Here is an 8787-nt window from a genome sequence, read left to right as displayed (position 1 = left end):
ACGGCCCCTTTTTCACAAGCCAACCTTCTCTAAGAAGTCTTTTGTGTCAAAAAGAAACTACTAGTGTGGGTGTTTTGAGACAGAGTTTGGGGGGCGTTTCATGGTCCATGAGGCCCAGTAGTGAAGGGGTCAAGGTTCTGCTTAAAGACCACAGAGGCTTGAGGATGGATCAAGATGTCAAAGAAAGCCTATAAACATGACTGCTTTTCTTCTCATTCCATTTGCCAAACCCTTCCACAGCTGGTTTCTGTGTGTCAGACTATGTTCCAAACTTTTAGTAAGTATTTAATCAGTTAATAAGATTGACAATAATGACTTCAATAGTGCCATTGTTCCTCATTCAGGGTTCAATTTACGTTTATTGAGCATTACACAGATGAGCAAAGGAATTCATGGAGAAGCTAAGAGACTTATCTATGGTCACATAGAGTATTCTAGGTTGAAACCCCAGAGCTCTGGCTGCTCCTTGCTGTGCAGGTAATCTGAATATCTATTAGAAATGCTTTCAGTTACTAGTAAGGCACAGCTCAACATAAAGGAATGTAAACAATCAGGAATTGTTTCAGTGAACAAGAAATCTGGAGGTGGTCTCAGCCATGGGATGATGGACTATCCCATCCACAATTCAGTCAAGGATCAAGCTTCTCCTGTTTTTCCATTCTGGTTTCTAGTTGGAGGGCTTATCATCACCTCATAGCTTCAATATGGCTGCTGCACCTCCAGGTACCCTATAAATGAATCAAAAATCACAATGAACCCCATTAATTCACACAATTTGTACACTTATTTCTTCATATGCTTTTTATTGAAACTACAGATGCATATTAAAACGTAAAAGGCCAGCAAGATGGCTCAGTAGATAAAATTGATTGCTTCTAAGCCTAACAACTAACTTTGAGCCCTGAAACCTACAAAGTGGAAGGAGAGGAGCAACTCCTGAAACTCTACATACATGCCATGGCATGCACACGCCAATACACATGTGAACACACACACAAACGCACATAATTAATAAATGTAAAAAAGTATTCTCAATGTACAAGAAAGGGCATCTTGAAACTTAGGAACAAAAACAATGAACACTTAAATTTTTAAAAAAATAGGCAAAAGAGAGATCTGAACAGATACTCATCAAAGGACATATTAAAGGAGCCATATGCAAAAAGCAGGTTTGAGAAGGCTTCTATTGTGTGGTGTCAACCGTGTGATGGTCTCAAAACTATACAACTACACAGATAGTAAAGGAGCAGTGGTTGTTAAGAGTTAAGAAATGGGAAAGAGGGATGAATACCTGAAGAGGAGGGAATTTCTAAGGCATTGAAAGTTTTCTTATAATGAAGTGATGGTGGATTTACAACATTATGCATTGACCAGGCTCTGTAGGCCCACAGGACAGGAGTAATGACCCCCAGTGTAATGAACCTTTGGTCACTCATAAGGGATTAATACTGCCTAATAAGTTTTAGCAAATATACCACTGTAGTACAAGATATTAGTAATATTTAGTAATAAGATAGATAAGATAGGGTGAGGGGAAAGGAAACCAGGAACTCAGTGTTTTTTTTGGGTTTTTCTTTGTTGGTTTGTTTGCTTGTTTGTTTTTTGACTTTTCAAGACAGGGTATATCTGTGTAGCCCTGGATATCCTGGAACTCTGTAGACCAGACTGATCTTAAACTCAGAGATCAGAGTGCTGAGATTAAAGTCATGTGCCACTAGTGTGCAGCTCTCAATGTATTTCTTGACATATCTATACCTATTCAGGAAAACAAGTTGACTTATTAAAACACAAATACACACACACTGTGACAACATTCACATTCTTTGATCCAATGGCTCTACTTCTGTCATTATTTTTGAATACAGAACATTTTAGAAAGAAAATTATATACACAGGAAGGGGCAAAAAAGGGTTAGGAAGTTCTAACTTTTTGCTAACAAGAATTTGGAAAAAAGAAAATTTCAAAATATAATTGACAAGTTATGGAATAACACAGGCATTACTGACAGTAAACCAGGGATGGGAAAAACTGAATGACATCTATGTGGGTTTGGGTGTGGAAAAGCTATAGAATGCCAGCCATCAGTTATATATAGGATAATTGCTGGTATATTACAAAGGACCATGAGATTATAAATAACTTTAATGCTCTTGGAGTTCTTACATGCTCAATATACTTGTTCAGATATGTGCATATATATATATATATATATATATATATATATATATATATATATATATATATATATATATGAGGTCTAAGGAAATAGAAAGCAAAAGGAGAGAAAACAAGAATGGGTGGTGGAGCTGGGAAGCTGAAGAATAGCAACACTCACTTCCATTTTTAAAGAGATGGGTGCCAAGCAACCTTTGCTTTTCATTCTTTAAGTTTTACAAATTAGGGGGAACTTAGTCACAGCTAGAAGCTAGATGGCAGAGGACTGACTGCTTCTGTGAAACCAAAGTGAACCACTTGAAGTTCAGATGTTTGTTAGGGACAAAGCAAAGTCGCCAGATGGGCTTCCAGCATGCAAACATCAATAGGAAGTGGACATCCACTGAGTATGAGATTAATAATGTGCTTACTAGCCCAGTCAACCTGGGAACCTCTACTTCCTAATTCCTTTCAGGGGACTCGCAGTACAGAAATACTTGGGAGAAAATGAAAATCTCTGCCTTTAAGTGCAATCTGTCCAGAACTTGAGCTCTTCCCTGTTGGGACATTTCTGATGGAGGAAAGGTATGCTACTCACAGAAGGAGATTAGAACAGCGGGTGTCAACCAAGCTCAACCAGTGCTCTGGTGTGTGTGTGTGTGTGTGTGTGTGTGTGTGTGTGTACCCCAAGTATTATTCTTCAAGGAAGCCCCTGGAAGAAAGGCGTTTGTATAAGTTGAATTTAAGAGGTCAAAAAATTTATGTCTGAGTATTCCCAACATATAGTTTTTCCCATGAAGGACTTATGAATCATAAGGTGGATTTACTTTTGAAAGTTTACCAGTTGTGAATATACATGGTAGAAGGGCTGAGAATATGAAATACAGAGTGAGAGGAGACAAGTTGGATTGATCTGAATTGACGTAGAAGATGCTCAAATACATGTCATCGTGAAAGTCAGCTATTAACAGCAGCAAGCATCCCATCATTCGCTAATTCATATCAACTGGCCAGGTACACTTTGCCAATGAAATCATCTTCATTCCCTTCGTTCCCGTTATGTGTATGTCTCTTCCAGTTGTCTGTAATTCAAGACCTCTAGAGTTATGTTTTGTGATAGGGTTTTGCACCGTAACCCAGGCTTGTCTGGAATTCTTGATCTTCCCACCTCTGCTCACAAGTCGTGGAATAATAGACACGTCCCATCACACACAGAAAAATTATGGTTTGTTTTGTTTTTCCCAATTAAAAAGGAAAAGGAATGGGTAGCGAGCCTATCGCATAGCATGAGTGTCTACTGCATAGCATGCTTCCTAGTGGACCCAATTGGTAGGAAGCAGAGAATGGAAGAGGTTTAGCTGTGTGTCCATAGCATCTGTATACAGGGAAATGTACGGGCTCATTCCTATGGAAATCTGCTCAACCCAGGGAACACACAAGCAAAGGGGTGTTCAGGAGTGGAGGCTCTCGGAACCCTCAGATATCACAGAGTTACGACTCCTGTGTACCTTTCCTTTTTCCTCAGTATGACCTCTCACTTGTGATCACATCAACTACAGACAAAGGGCCAGAGTTTTCCTGCCTCATGGTACGGCAAACCTTTCCTGATAAGGCAACCCACCTTAGGCATATGAAGAACTGCCAGTGATCCTTGTGGCCCTCAGCTACACAAAGGGGGAATACCCCATAGCTTAGGTTTCAGGATAGAAAAGCCTACCCATGAGTCATAGTGGTTTAGAATTTCTTCTGGGCCATTCTTGTGGCTCTCTGAAGGGCTTGGGATGTGTCATGAAGGTCTAGAACACCTGAAAATTCTCTTGTGAAACAAGTCCTCCTGGGCTTTGGTGGTCTCGCAAGTCTTGTCATAGACTCATGAGATGACCTATCAGCAGGTGAGGGGAAACTTGAAACACAAGGTGAAATATTCCTAGTGGGGGTGGTTTTTAACTTTTCATGTTATTTTGCCAGATATTTTGTCCTTCACTATATCAGGCACACATGGGTCCTGTCTTTGAATCTTTACATTGTGTGCTTATCGTGGAGTGACAATGGAAGTCAGAACTGGGAGAAGGACAACATAACGGAGGGAGACTGGCAAAGCACAGGCGATATGAAAGTAGAAAGGGAGAATAGCAAGAATAAAAAGATTTAAGAGATGGTTTGGGACATGGGGTAATGAAGAGACAGGAGAGGTGAGAATTAACTGAAACAACTGTATGCAAAAACCATATGGAAACCTACCACTTTGTAAGTCAATTTAAAATACTGTTAAAAAAATCAAAAAGGCTAGGTCACCTACAACCGGATAATGCTGCTTCAAAAGCAATGTTGTTAAAAGCACCATAACAGATGTGAGATCCATCACTAGGTGCTGCTTGTTAAGGAAGCTCTTGACATTGCTAACAGCTACTCACCAGAACTTGCTGATACCACTGCTGAAGACATCATACATCTCAGTTATGAGATGAAGAGAAAGCAAAGCTGGAAGAGAGGTGGAGACTTGCTTTCTGTTGGATATCTTTCATAGTGCTGTGAAAGGGTGCTTTGCCAGCTGCTGAGAAAGAAAAGACAACTCTTTCAGCATCTGTGACCCCTATGAGTCTGCTAGTTAAGAGACACCCATGTGGTACAATAGCGGTATGACAGATACAGTGATAACCAACTACTCCCTGACTGGACTTGAAACCTTCCTCACAGAAGGTCCATATCACTCAGGTCTTAGGCTACACAGGGAACTTTACTACAGTTATTTAATTAAGGGATATGGAGTCAAGCTGCTTTTTAAGCACGTGCACATACATACACAGAAACAAATGGTATGCCTGGCCTTAATCAGAGAAGTATCTCTTTGCAGTTAACTGTGTTAAATACAGAGATTCTTGGTTTCAGAGGGTGCTGAGAACAAACACATAATGGTTGAGTATTCTATAGAATTACAACATTGTCCCCCAAGGCTCAGAGAATGTCCCAGAAGATGGCGTGAAGAGAATGTAAAGCCAGAAGATACAGAAAAGGGTTGTGAATACTATTGTTTGGGCATGAAACAGACATTGCAATCATGATTGCATGGCTGCTGTGGTTCCCTACTCTGATCCTTACAAAACTGGGCCTATCGTCAGTCAATCATGGATGGATGAGAGACTCCAAGGACCATATCCTTCCCTGTAGAAATATTGGACACTGGAAGATTCCAGAAAAGCAGACATTGTCTTTAGTCATGTACTCACAGTGGATAGTTGGAAATTTGTGGCTACAGAGACAGAAGGACAGACCTGTGTAAACAGAGTGGGTATACAAGCAAAACAAAAGGACATAAATGTGAGAAAGGAGGTACAGGAAGGAAGGAAGGTGACAAGGATGGGAGACATGTAGGATAGAATAGAAATGAGAGTAACCAGAATGAAATATAGGTTTGCTGAAACTAAACAAACCACACAAAACTTCTTTATAAATTATGGTAAAATATCTGGAAAGAAGAGTAAAATATAGAGGCATCAGGCCAGGGCTTATAGTAGACTGTCTGTGTCACTTGTGTCAGCTAAGCAGTGGGCTGGGGTACTTTTCCTCATTCCAATACATAGTGGAGGGACAGTTACTGGTATGTTCTATATGGGAATTCCAGTGACACTATGGAAGTTTGATTATTCTGCCTAATACTTTCAAAAGATTCGTTGAAATCACTATGCAGATGAAAATATATGGTCTAGAGAAAATTATTGTATGTTATTCATTTGCTATTCACTATTATGGAATACTTGGGGCCCAAAGCCCTAGATTTAGGACAAGTGATATTTGGTCTCTTTGGCAGGCCTCAGAATTTTGCCTAATTCTGTGTGCTTCTTTGTCATAATCCCCAAAGCAGCTAATTCTGGTGAAATGTGGTGTGGCTACTATAAAATACTCTGTGGCAAGGTGGTCAAGTTATACAAAGAAAAGCATCTGGAAATAGAGTGACTAAAAATACAGACTAAAAAAAAATGTTTTGAATGACTAGGGAAATACCTCAGTTGATAAACCCTTGCCTTACAAATTTAGCAACTTAAGTTTGATCATCAGAACCCGTAGGAAAAAAATATACATGGTGGTACCTACTTTAATCCCAATGCCAGGAGACCAAGACAAGAGAATTCCTGCAGCTTTCTGGCCAGCCAGCATAACCTAATTGACAAGTTCCAAGTCAATGGGAAACCTGTCACAAAAACACAAGATCAACAGTGCTTAAGAAATAGCATCCATAATTAGGATCTGGTGTCTTCATGCACTGCACACACATGCGTATATACCTACAAACACAATTCCATTTGGTTCAGATCAGAAGCGGCAAATCCAGCTAGCATGATAATAGCTTGTAACAGTTAACAAAGGGAAAGGGGGCTCCTACATGTCATCAAGCTCGACAGACTCCTACGTGGAAAAACATTTACAGCAAAGCAATCCACTCACAAGTTGGCAGTTCTCTGTGTGGATGTATACATAAATACAAAAGAAAGATGTACTCCAAAATGATGACAAATTATTCCCTATACAGAGATGAGGATGAGACAACGATCAGCACAGATGCATTAAAAGCATCTCCACCTTCTTCGGAAAGTTCTAGGTTTATGATTCTAAGATGAAACACTCATTCAATAGTTATATAATAAAATACTGACTTTTAAAAAGGAGAAAATAGAAATCGTACTTTGAGGATTCATTCGTCCATCTATCTATCTATCTATCTATCTATCTATCTATCTATCTATCTATCTATCTTTCTATCCACTCATCATGCAAGTACCTATTCTGAGGTAGGCATGTTATGGGAGACAATACAGTCCTGGTCCACAATCTGAGGTCTAAACTTTTGGGGAAAGAGTGTGTTGGGAAACATGAGGTAGGCTACCTGTCTGCGGCTTAAGAATTAAAGAGGATAGAGTTATGAATACAAAGAAAGGGATCTCAGGACAAAGATGGCTCAGAGGGTAATATACTGGAATTAACACCTAATGAGCTGAGCTGTATTCCAGAACCCATCGTGGAAGGAGCAAACCAACTCCAGAAAGCTATCTTTTGATCCCATTGCTGTGACATGTGAGATTTATATACATATTTTCACATATACACATATACATGCATATACAAAAGGAAAAAAAAAACAGTTTCTATTTCATGGGAAATGTAGACATCAAAACAGATTCTCTACTAAACTCTGTCATGGCTGCCATTTTGAAATACCAAAACTGTGGCCAACAGTTAGCAGAAGAACAAATCTGTGCTATTTGGAAGAAATTCTCACTGCCTTTGGCTTTAGTTAGTTTGCCAAGAGATGCTATGATATAAAGGACAGCTTATAGTTTCCAAACACTTGATGCTATAAAGAAGTGGATTGCATTCTTGGTCCATTCATCATTGTGTCTTTGGCTGGTTTTTATTAAAATATAAGGCCAGAGACACTAGGCTAGACCAGAGATGGTCAAAACTGCTGCTGTGATTTGGGTTTCTAAAAACAGATCATGGGAAGTCTGCAACGTAAGAAAATGATGGCTATACACACCTCCAAATCATAAAAACATAAAACATTTGAACTGAATTGCCTAAAAGCTGAAATTGAGTGCAAATAATGCCTTGTTGCAATGGCTATAATTACCCTAGTGGGATTCTTTGAAGATCGAGAGAGTTCAACAAGTGAGTTTAATTGAAAGTAAAATTTCCAGACTAATATTCCATCCAACTAAATTGAAAGAAGACAGCTCAGCCAATGGCCAGAGCCCTATAGAACATATTGAACATGATGCAAGATGCCTAGGTAGGGGAGGGAAGATGTCTTCTTCACTCTTCTCCAGGTTTCTAGGTACCTTTCCCAGTTTCAGGAATCTTCTATGTCTTCTACAGAGTGTCTCATTCTCTTAGGGCCAATATCATGAGTGGATCTATCACCTGAGCAAGTCTGTCTCCTATAGGGGAGAAAAAAAAAGTCAGAAGTTAGAAAGTCAAGAGAAAAGACACTGGCCATCCAACACTTTGTTTATTATCATCTCTAGGTACATTGCATTCTAGCAGGTATACACTTACCTACCAGCTCTGAAGGACTCAGCTGTCTTACAGAATTGCCTCTAGCATGAAGACTTCCATCTTTGCTATTAATCATCTATGTGACATCTGCTGAGTTACTTGGCATCTCTTAAGTCAATGCTCCTCATCTGAAAAATTAAAACAGGAATACTGTTATCATCACATATCCCGGGATACTGAGGAAGTACACAATCACATGGTGCTTTAGACAGTGTCAGGTACTATGTGAGGAGTGTTGAGTAGGGGGGACCAGGGCCTTCCTTGACACCCAGAATAAAGTCAGGACGCTAGACGCTAGTCCCTGGAATACTTTGCCTCTTAAGAACATTAGGTTTCTCAAATGAGCTAGTCCCTGGAATTCTTTCTATACCTGCTTAAAAGCTCAGCTCTGGAACAAGGCACCCTGGACTTTAATTGTGGCTCTGCTAATCAGAGCTGTCTAGTATTTGGTAAGTTGACTCCAAACCTTTCAATTTCTCTGTTTTTTTAAAAGATGGTAAAACTTGTCTAACATTTGGATGTGTTCTAAGCTAGTTATATTATTAACCCACTGAGTACTTGAAACGTACCACTATTATCTT

At 39.5% G+C, this 8787-nt stretch overlaps 1 long non-coding RNA gene across 3 annotated transcripts; it reads right to left on the bottom strand.

Annotated features, from left to right (window-relative positions):
* Positions 1-332: 332 nt before the first annotated feature.
* Positions 333-8328, bottom strand: LOC114609495. 3 transcript variants are annotated; one of them, XR_003709532.1, is made up of 5 exons: positions 8207-8328; positions 7990-8088; positions 6248-6344; positions 4570-4709; positions 333-728 (listed from the first exon to the last, which is right to left on the bottom strand). It is a non-coding gene; the product is annotated as an uncharacterized LOC114609495 (long non-coding RNA). The 3 variants fall into 3 exon arrangements; XR_003709531.1 differs by having other exon boundaries at positions 4570-4706; XR_003709533.1 differs by lacking the exon at positions 4570-4709.
* Positions 8329-8787: the final 459 nt, after the last annotated feature.

Source organism: Grammomys surdaster, unplaced genomic scaffold, assembly GCF_004785775.1.
Source record: "Grammomys surdaster isolate TR1022 unplaced genomic scaffold, NIH_TR_1.0 125974, whole genome shotgun sequence".
In the NCBI taxonomy this organism is placed as follows: domain Eukaryota; kingdom Metazoa; phylum Chordata; class Mammalia; order Rodentia; family Muridae; genus Grammomys; species Grammomys surdaster.
The sequence above is the reverse complement of the archived record's forward strand: the minus strand, read 5'-3'. Positions and strand labels throughout refer to the sequence as shown.